Genomic DNA, 8,250 nt, shown 5'->3' with positions numbered 1-8,250 from the left:
CTCTCCTCAGGTTCTCCTCTTTTGTTTACCTGCCCTTCTCCTTTTAGCTGTCCCCAACTGATGTCACCCCTCTCTCATGGTTCTTTGTCACTCCCTTCACTCACACTGCTTTCTGCTACCCCGCAGGAGTCAGTTTAATGCAACATTGCCTCTGAACACCGAGGTTCCATTTAGAGAGCATGGCCATTGATAGTTCTGTTCACTGTGCATCCTGTGGACAGCGGATTTATAGGTCTCTCCTGAGTTGTGGGGATAGCGTTTCCTTTGTCTTCCCTGAATCTACTGTCCACTGGTTCCATCCTACTGGAATGAAAAAAAAGTGAGAGAAAACTTCCTCTGTTCCTCTACTTTCTCTCCAGTTCAGGATTTTATGAAGACTCTCTCATGTCCTTACCCCCAGCCTGTCCTTACATGATTCTAATTTCAAAGACAGAGTGTTAACATCTATCTGACTCATTGGTATTATGGATAAACAGGTTATTTAGGGCACCACCAACACAAACATGTTACATGTTCTGTAAGAGAAGCAACCTTGAACATCTTTCAAATCAGTGTCTTTCTCCATTATGGTATTTTCTTTCAAATAGTTGGTCTGATTTTATTGTGTTTTTTAAATTACTTTTTGCTTTGCTACTCCAGCACGTCCAGAAGTGTTTTTCCTTCTCTCTGGTAATCCAGACCTCCAGGGCTAGATCCATTTAAGTAGAGAGCCAGCAGCTCCCCTTCCAGGCCACCTGCATAGAGAAAGCAGGCACTTCTGCCTGTCCCCCAAAAGAGGGCAGGCTTCCTCCTCTGCTCGCAGTTGACCTGCTGCTGCTACAGATCAGACACAGAGGGTGAATTACGCTGCCAAGTTTTAAAATAGCAACAGGCCACATTACTGGGAAGTGCTGCTTTTTCTTTTTCTCTGGGAAGAGGTACCCCCATAAGATGTATTCATCTAATTTCCCCTGCCTCCTGGGTCTTTTTTGTTGAGTCTTCTAGGAAAGTGTAAATGCTGAAAATGAACTTGGGGAAAAGCAGAACTAATATTCCTTATATTTGATTCACACTTGTTTCCTTTATTTGATTTTAATTTTGATTGGGAGTTCTGTAGACAGTGATCTAATTCTTACAAACAGCAAATCAGTAGGTAACCTAACTTATATTTGGACTCTGCCACTTCAGAAAATTTGAAAATTAAATGCAAGAATTTCTCCATGACAGCCTAGTGTTCTATATGGACTGAAAAAATTGGTAAGGACAAGCAGGTGATGTGAGTCAGCACTTGAAGTCTGAGACGGTATAATCCAAACACATTTCTATTTACAAACCATTTTTATATTTCACATTTCTCTTTAAAATTTGCCTCAGCAGCTAACAAATCTCAGTATGATAGACATCAAAATGTTGTTGTGTTGAAAGTTAATGCACTGTAGTGATTAGAGTGTTGAACTGAGATTCAGAAGATCTGGACTTTAGTCCCCACTCAGCCATGAAGCTCATTTGATGACTTGTGGCCAGTCCCTGATTCCTTGGACCTAATTTGAGGATAAGATGGAGAGGAGGAGGATCACACATTCCACCTTGGGCTCCTTGAAGGAAAAGTTGAATATAAATGAGACGAGCAAGCATATAAAATCATAATAGTACTGGATTTGTCCAATAGTACTTTTGTCCCTAGATACTTTGAACCTCAACCTGCAACAATAATTTAAAGAATTGTACTTTGAAAAAGCAGTGGAAGTTTGCAGGGTCAAACTGGTTGGGGAATGCTGCAACTTTTTTGACTAAATATACATAGAATTGGGATAAATTTCTATCTCACGCCTTCAAATACTGGAATAATCAAGGCCAAGCCCCTGCTTCCAATGGTCATTGCTTTCTTCCAATTACATTTTGCTCTCCTTTTTTCTTCTTTTCAGCCTCTTATTCTTTGAAGGTGAGGAAAGGTGAAGGTGAAGGAAGAGGAAATTAAAGACACAAGTTCAGTGTTGGCCTTATATATTTTGATAACTGCAACACAATGAAACATTTTATTTAGGTATTGTTGCAAAATTCAGATGAATCCTGGTAGAAAAAGGTTGTTTATATGTGCCTTTCTGTTATAAAATCAGACTTGCAGTATATTTGCGCCCCTTTCTCAGAAAGCACCAGAATTCCAAGCCAGATTACCATTTAGCATTGCTGTTCTTTTAATAGGTTGGAACTCCAGCTCTCCTGAGATGCTGCAGGGGAAGTCAATCTTTCTCTATTCTTTTGCTAATCAGCAATAGCTGATAAGGCTGCCAGGTTAGGTGTTTGGGTTTTTTTAGCAGCATTGCAATCTGCTAATTTGCATGATCAAACTCAAAGCTAAGACTCACAATAATCTTTGCTTTCCTGAATGTTAAGCCAATATCCTATAATCAACACTATCCCCTCTGCAGATCTCTCACATTCTCTTTACTGTGTTCCCCTTATTTCTGCCCCACTGCTCTGTACATGTGACTCAGAACCTATAAAACACTCCGGAAGTTTGTAGCTAGTGTCAACCTCTACTTAACAGTGCTGTTGTAAGTTGGGTTTCTCTCCAGAGGGTGCCTGAGTGCTCTTTCAATAAACCTCTGAGGTTCAAGATGAAAGGGGTCTTCCCCACTGAATCCGTTTATTCGTTCTTGCGGCTACCACCAAGATGCTCCAACAGTTTGCTTTTTATTGGATGGTTTCAAATATTTCAAATTTAAAAAAAACCATCCAATGGTTATTTATTTAGTCTACAGCAAAAATGGGCAACTTAGCCCTCCAGATGTTTTGGCCAATTTCCATCAGTCCAAACTCGCATAACCAGTGGTAAGGAACAAGAGGTGTAGGCCAAAATAACTGAAAGAGGCTGTGGATTTGTACCTCTTGTCCTATCCCTATTATGTATGACTTGTCCCTTGTCCCTGTTATGTAGAGAACAATGGTTCCTCTATCATTTCTTAGGCTAAATTGTTAGTAATATGTAATTTTCAGTATCATGTAGTTTGTTCAATGCAACTTTATTTTAAATCACAATTCAGATACTGATGAACACCATGTTAGGGAAAATGATTGCCTAGCTGTATGGATTTATTTTACCAAACTTGTTCCTGTCCCTAATATTATTTCTGGTTTGGTGCTGCATATTTGCAAATATAATCTGCACACATTGGAGCATCCCCAATCTATTATACCCTAACTTTACACTAATAATCAGATCCTCAACTACATTCAGGAATTTAGAGGTCCTACAATATTAAATTGAAATTCTATGTCTTTAAAAAATAAAATTATTTATTTTATTTATTATTTTATTTATTAGACTTGTATGCCACCCTATTAGCCATCAGGCATTTTTGGCAGCTCACAAATATTAATAAATTAATAAACTGTCTTACAGTTGTTTTCTCAGGTTACTTGCTAAACAATTTTTAGCAGGAGTAAAACTTGACCTTCCTCAGTGTCTGACCCTTAGCCTCTGAGACTTTCCCAATTTCCTCTCATCTGATAGCTTCATTTGCATGGAAAACTTGCCACCTTTCTCTACTCCAATATCTCAAATACATCATAGGAAAGAGTGTCTAAACTTCTACTCACACGCATCCATCTCCTCACAGTAGTTCAGACCCCAAAAGCAGTTTAGGAATTCTTTGTGGCTATCATCATTTTACAATGGCTAAAAATGCTCTCAGGAATATGTGAAGTCATAATGAAGGTGTCAGTTCATAAACATATAAATTTTCTTACAATCCAGATCCTTCACCATCTCAGCAGCATGTGTTTCCTTCAGTAAAGCAGTTTCTTCACAGATCAGATTGGGGTGGAGGCTGCCATTGTCCTATCTTGAAACTGCATTTCCATTGTATAATTAAAATAATAAGTTTCAATTAACATAGGGAAGAAAAGAAAAGGGATTGATTTCTGTGCCACGAATACATAGCATTTGACCCTCCATTCAGCATAAATGATGCCAAATGCATGATTCATCCAGACATGATGCTAAACATCTTAAAAAATTTAAATAGCAGCAGCAGTGGTACCTGATGAAGCTTGCCATTGAGTTGCTGTTTGCATGGTGCATATGGGCTTGGGGCCCAAATTCATCCCTCCAGGAATCCGAAAATGGCTATGTACCCTTCACTTGACTGTCAAGGGTCTGGTGGTTTCCCTAGTTTCCATACAGTTCATTTCCCCATGCCAAAAGGCTAAAATGCCTCTTGTGAAGTCAAGGTACTGGCAGTAAGAACATTATGCTAAAACTTAGCAGTATTTTTTGGTGCTGTGGCTATTCCTGCCATTTGAGCTTGTCTTTCCATCTCCAAAATGGAAATTGACCCTTGGATTGAAAAAAGTTCCATATTGTGTTCTTAGGGAAAGCCTTCTCTCATGTGTATCCATCCAGACCCTGGGGCATAGAGGTTCTCAGTGCAACTGCCCCACCCCCATCATAGCTATTTACATTTTAAAAAAATGCAATGAACATTATGTGTAATATGGCACTAAGTCATAATTATCCGTGCTTAATTTTCGCGCTGTACCAGGAGTCAAAACTGAAGTAATTCCCTTAACAACTAGCATGTCACTGACAGTAATGGCTCTATAAGCCAGGTCTGGATTGCAAGGCAGGTACTCTAAAGTAAATAAGTGACAAGAATAAAGGATGAAAGGAGCTATTGCTCTCCTTTGTACGTATTCAAATGAAATCTATATGACTGAGATCTTGCTGCACCAGATGGAAATCTACCTAGCTATAGGAAGGGTTTCCATTCTTGTCAGGGCTTCATTTGGTCTTCTATTCTTTTCTTTTTGAAATCATTAAACAACAACAACAAAAGGCAGCTCTGTTGCAGCAAGTCCCAGTCAATTAATTAAGCAGCAGGCAACTTGAGAGAGGCCACGGGGGAAACTGGAGCATCTCTTGAGTTGCCTGCTGCTTGCCTTGAATAAGCAGAAGGTGACGAGGGAGATGTGCCTCTCTCAGTTGCTGTCCTTCCCAAGGACGGTTGCAACAAGAGAGCAGAGCATAACCATCTCATTACTGAAGTGATCCAGTGTGGTGGTGAAAGGGGTGCAGTGCTGTATGCCTGCAACTCTCTTCCAGAAAGCTTACGAAGTGCCTTTGCTGTAATGGTGTGTATGAGGTGGAAAGATCACACTCAGGCATGGTAGCTATGAGTGCAGAGGTTACGTTAGTGTAGCAGTAACACCGTACTTTGTGTTCCACCATCCCAGTCGGATATGGGTGGCCTGAGCGGGTGGTGGGGGAATTCTGTTCTGCTAAAAGAAGGCTTCAGGGTGAAACAGGCAGTAAGAGGCAAGAAGAGTTTCATCGGCACAGTATTACCATTCCCTGGAGTAGAGGAAAATTAAGACACACTCAGAGAGTGTGGGCCAATAGCAGAAAGGCTGCTGATATATTGACGCTTTGCCAAAAGTTACTTGCTTTTCCATGCTGCAGGGATATGTCAGGACAAAATGACGAGCAAAAGGTCTGCCGTAATACAGCTACTGAAAGATGGATACGGTAAGAACAGCTCTAGAGACATTGTAAGGTGGGATCCTGATCTGAACAGGAAATCACGTTGCAAGCCTTGCTGCTCAGGTGTACCATTAGACATGCTAATGTTTGCCTGTCCTAAAGGTCTTTTTGTTTTACTCTCATGTGATCCCTCATCCTCCTCCAGTCTGTGTACATAAGAGCTTATAAAAAGCATCCTGTACAGACTCCATCTTTGTAGTCACGTTGGGGACTACCTACATGCTGCATATGCATTTCCTATATGTTTGAATAAACTGTACATGTTCTTTGGATTGTAGACTCCCAGCATACCTGTATTCACCCTTTCTTGACAGATACATGCAAGGAGTGGCTGAGAAGGGCAGCCTTCTCTGAGAAGGGCCATCTATTATGATATGCAAACTGGCCTATTACATCAAATTGTGGCTGCAGGTCATCTTTCACCATTAAGCATTAGAGCCAGGAAGAGACGACAAAACAGCCGAAACCTGCTGTAGTCGATTTTATGGCATGTTTATCTATTATTATATTTTATACCACCCGATAGCTGCATAAAAATCTTGTGATTAAAGTAAAGTATATTGTAATTTAATTTTCCAAACATTTTATTGTTTTCTGTTAATCTAATCTAAGAAAAAAGTTATATGCTGGGAAGCCAAGATAATAACTAGATATGCTGTATCCTCCCTTTAAATAGGTAGGCTGGCCTTGCCCTGACTGCTACTCTGGAATTAATGGTCTTACAGAGGTATATATTGATTTTAGTTGCATTGTTATTGAAGCTAATTCTGACATGAAGTAAAACCACACTCTTTACTGAGTCCTAGGTGACTGAGATGAAAGCCCATTAACTGAAGACAGTAATTAAGGTGGACTCTTCAGATAAACATTTCTGAAGTGGTAAAAGCAAATTGCCTTCACTTTGCATCTCTCCAAGGCATGATTGTGATTGCTTAGCTACATGGTGCTTTACAGAAGAAGCATAGGCTATGACTGTACCCCAATCACATTTTCATGAGGAGAACCACTGAATTCAGTGGGACTCCTGCATAAACAAATGTAGAGTTGCATTGCACATTGTTAAATGCATAATGATCTTCAGTAGGTGGCTGCTCACCATGGTGGAGAGGAGTTTTTTGTTTGACTTTCAAAAAGTGCTCCTCTGGTGTGGTTTACATTATTTGCCACATCAGTGTGGGGTTACTGACTTAGATTTTAAAAAGAAAGTATAAAAATGCAGTAAAGTAAGGTAATTTTGACAGCTGACTGATTACCTGTTTGTATGGGATGAAAATGCAAGGGCTGCAGGTGTGAATCTGGGTGAAAATACTGGCATTTAAAATCAGTTCTCATCCAACTTTTTTCATGAATTAAGCCCACAGCAGACAGAAGGGAATGCAGCCCTTCCCCCATTTCAGTATGCTCTTTGCCTAGCATGAGACAGAAGCAGCAGTTGCAACATCCCTCCATCATACCTAGATAGAGCTCCAGCTGAGAGCCTTCTTTCCTCCATCTGCCAATACCATCAGAAAGAGAGCAAGCAGCAGCCATTGATTTATTTTAAAGCATTTATGAATGGCTTTTCTCCCACCAGTGCCCTCAGTGTGATATACAATGTAAAACAACAATTATATAATAAAATGACAGCAGAATAAAAGCAGAAGCAAAACGGTCCTTAAAAACAAGCCAGCAATATTAAAATCCATCACAGGCTGGTGAAACTGCACAGTTTTTACTGCCTGTCTAAGTACCATTAAAAAGAAGGGAGCAGGCCTGACCTCTCCTCATGTGTAGTTCTGCAGTCAGGACATGCTGCTTCTGAAAAGGTCCTGTCCTGCATAGCCACCAGCCTAGCCTTTCTTTGTGATCTGTGATCAGCTGAATTACTAATACCTGCCTAATTGTGTAGCTAAGAATTAGCTACCTGGATATCTAAAGAAACGCCTGCGTCCATATTTGCCCTCCCACCCCTTGAGATCGGCGGCAGAGGCCCTTCTCTGGGAACCCTCCGTGAAAGATATTAGGAGGGTGAGCACCTGGAGGAGGGCTTTCTCGGCGGTAGCGCCCCACTTATGCAATGCGCTCCCCAGAGAGGTCCGCCTGGTGCTGTCGTTATTTGTTTTTCGGCGCCAGGCCAAGACCTTTTTATTTAAATGATATTTTAATAATTGTTGATTTTATTTATTGGTTTTAATATTGAGCAAGGATGTATCCAGATTTTATATGTGTGTATTTACATGTGCATTTATTTATAATGTTGGAAGCCATCCCAAGGCTTATGCGAATGGGACGGCATACAAAAATTCCAAATAAATAAATAAATAAAATAATGCTGAATAGAGCAATCCGATGGCCTGAAGACAGGGCGTCATGGAATACTTTGGAATCCCAGACCTGCAATCAGAATCAAAGCTCCATCTGTGCAGCTGGTGTTTTGGGTTTAGGTTTTCCTCCCCTCCTGAAGCTGGCATAGAAAGAACTGCACTACCTGCACCTCTGCAGCAACCTCAGAGAAGGGGAAAAAGGATATGGGGGCAGGGAGAAGCCTGGTGATGTGCCAGTCATCTTCCCTCTGTATCTGTGTCTAAGTGTCACACTTAGAACTTGCTGTCTCCTTGAACTGCAGAGTGGGGAGGCAAGGATTGTCTCCATGCTCCATCACCTCCAAGTCTGGAAGTTTAGAAACATAGAAATATAGAAACAGAGCGAGTCAGAAGGGGCCTCCTGGGCCATCTAGTCTGACCTCCGGC

Source organism: Varanus komodoensis, unplaced genomic scaffold, assembly GCF_004798865.1.
Source record: "Varanus komodoensis strain SLA01 unplaced genomic scaffold, ASM479886v1 scaffold9, whole genome shotgun sequence".
Taxonomy (NCBI): Eukaryota; Metazoa; Chordata; class Lepidosauria; order Squamata; family Varanidae; genus Varanus; species Varanus komodoensis.
The sequence above is the reverse complement of the archived record's forward strand: the minus strand, read 5'-3'. Positions refer to the sequence as shown.